The sequence below is a fragment of the Octopus bimaculoides genome, chromosome 20, assembly GCF_001194135.2.
Source record: "Octopus bimaculoides isolate UCB-OBI-ISO-001 chromosome 20, ASM119413v2, whole genome shotgun sequence".
NCBI classification, from domain to species: Eukaryota; Metazoa; Mollusca; class Cephalopoda; order Octopoda; family Octopodidae; genus Octopus; species Octopus bimaculoides.
In genome coordinates this window covers 37,397,087-37,400,167 of record NC_069000.1, presented here as the reverse complement: position 1 = coordinate 37,400,167, position 3,081 = coordinate 37,397,087, and positions in this window count along the sequence as shown.

The following is a 3,081-nucleotide window of genomic DNA, read 5'->3' as shown; positions in this document are numbered from 1 at the left end:
TTCTCGGATTCAGTCAGTACTTGAACTCTCAAGGGATGAAATGCAAAGTCGTTCTTCGCGTAAAGATCCAGAACGTAAAGACCTGGAAGAAATGCCGTAAAGATGTTTTGTCCGACTTGCTAACGATTCTGCCAGCTCACTCGTCTTCACTTAGGACATTATGATCCAGTCAACCAATACGACAAAAGACGATTGGATCCTATGTGTTGTTGTTCGGCCTGTAGCAGCGAAATCTCAGTGATCACACCTTTCAGCATCTTTTTTCTCAAACTGGGATCCAAGAGACCCCAGGGGATAGTGAAAATTTTTTAGGTTCAGCGAAATAGTCTTTAATTTTTGTTTAAAAATTTATTTTATAAAGGGAATACTATTCGTCATTTCAAAGGTTATTGTCATATTTCTATCTTTTACTGGTTTCTTTTATTGGATTGCGGCCAAGCTACAGTAGTGCCGTGTAAGGTTTAGTCGAACAAATCCAGTCCAGTATATATTTTTTTAATGTATATTATGTATTCTATCGCCCTCTATTGTCGAACCACTAAGCTACGGGGACTTAATCAGACCAAACCGATAGCTAAGCGACGGTAGGACACACACACACACACATGTGACGGACTTCCACACAGTTTCCGTCTATATGGTTAATACACATCAGGAACCTGGTGATTTGACGAGAGCGAAGAGGTGGCTGAAGTGGTAGTGCCTTTCCAGAGAGTGACACGGAGTATGGCTGAGCCGAAAGGGCCGAACCACCAACCAAAGGCTTGGTAGTTCAATCTTCCTATCACTGATCATTCATAGATTGCGTTCAAGACCTTTAACTGTCATCGGCCGAGTCCACTTGAGTCTTGTAAATAGGTTCCGCAAGTTGGTTTCGCTAAATACACAAAAAAGCGGCAGTATTTCGTTAGCTTGCTATTCTGAGTTCGAACCTATCTTCCTACATGAAGTGGTCTTCAGTTGTACTTCATCCATTCAGTGGAGTCACTGGGCAAACCATTATTATCGACAACCCCATTTCCTCACTCTATATCATTCATTAGCAGCATAAGTGCAATGAACTGATTTTACTTGGAGAATCGAAGCCGTATCAGTTACTCAGCCTAGTTAAAGATATTGTTAGGCAGGACGAGAGCTACGTTTTGGCATTTACATGTACGTACAACACCGATCCTTCAGACATTTATGGTCTGGAACTTCTTGTAGTCCGCATTAATTTACACTAATGTACAGGTACGTGTATTTCATTTAGGTGAATTTAATATTTAAATTTTAAGGCTGTGAGCTGATGGAAGTATTAACACGCCGGGGAAAATGCTTAGAACGTAAAGAACAGACTAATTGTCACTGAGTTCCAGTTCTGCAGAGGCCAACTTTGCCTTCCATCCTTTCGGAGGTCGATAATTAAAGTACCAGTGAAGTATTGGGGTCGGTGTATGCGACTAGTTTCTTCCCCGCAAATTTCAGGCCTTCTCCCTTTAGCAGAAAGGGTTACTAGTTATTACGACAGCGAATGCGGCGAGCTGGCAGAAACGTTAGCACGCCGGGCGAAATGCTTAGCGGTATTTCGTCTGCCGTTACGTTCTGTGTTCAAATTCTGCCGAGGTTGACTTTGCCTTTCATTCTTTCGGGGTCGATTAAGTAAGTACCAATTACGCACTGGGATCGATGTAATCGACATAATCTGTCTCTGTCCTTGTTTGTCCCCTCTGTGTGTAGCCCCTTGTAGGCAGTAAAGAAATAAGAATCGTTAACACGCCGGGCGAAATGCTTAGCGGTGTTTCTTCTGTCTTTACGTTCTGAGTTCAAATTCCGCCGAGGTTGACTTTGCCTTTCATCCTTTCGGAGTCGATAAATTAAGTACCAGTTACACACTGGGATCGATGTAATCGACTTAATCTCTTCCCCCAAATTTGAGGCCTTGTGCTTCCAGTAGAAAGAATTATTAAGACAGCGAGCTGACAGAATCGTTAACACACCGTGTAAAATACTTAGTGGCATTTCGCCAATCTTTATGTTCTGAGTTCAAAATTTCACCAAGTTCAAATTTAACGTTCATCCTTTCGGGGGGGGGGTCGATAAAATAAGTACCAGTTGAGTACTGGGGTCGATGTAATCGACGACTTAACCCCGCCCCCGAAATTACTGACCTTGTGCCAAAATTTGAAATCGATAGTTGTTTAATTTAAAATATGTTGATCAAGATCACCATCCCTTAATTGCTTGTACCATGTACTCACACAAGAACTTTATTTGGCGTGAAATGAGTTCTCTAAGGAGTATCGATTGAAATAAAGGCCAAGATCTGCTTTCGATTCTGGGTTTAAGAGCAGACCATTTCATTTCGCTAATACCTCTTAGAAAAATTATGCAGGTATAACACGGATTTTCTCGAATCTTTCGTTTCAAAGCCCTTCTAGAGTAGTGATTTTTCCGAGCCAAGGGTGGCCACCTTGGTTAGCACATTCTAAATTAAACATATATTCTTTTCTACTCTAGGCACAAGGCCCGAAATTTTGGGGGAGGGGACCAATCGATTAGATCGATCGATCTAAGTACACAACTGGTACTTAATTTATCGACCCCGATATGACGAAAGTCAAAGTTGACCTCGGCGGAATTTGAACACTGCCCGGCGTGCTAACGGTTCTGCCAGCTCACCGCCTTAAATTAAACATATTTTAAATTTACTTAAATACAGGAATTTGTACTTTGGTATAAATCTTTTCTACTACAGGCACAAGACCTGAAATTTTGATGGGAGGGGGAGGGTCGATGACATCGACCCCAGTGCCCAGCTGGTATTTATTTTATCGCCTCTGAAAAGATGAGAGGTAAAATTGACATAAAATCAGTCTTTAATCTTTTACCTGTTTCAGTCATTGGGTAGCGGCCATGCTGGGGTACCACCCTGAAAAGGTTTAGTCAAATAAATCAACCTTAATATTTTTTTTTTTTTCTTTTTAAGTTTGATACTTATTCTACTGGTCGCTTTTGTCGAAGCGCTAAGTTAGGGTGACCAAAACAAATCAACACCAGTTGCGATGAGGGAGGGACACGCACGCACGCACGCACGCACGC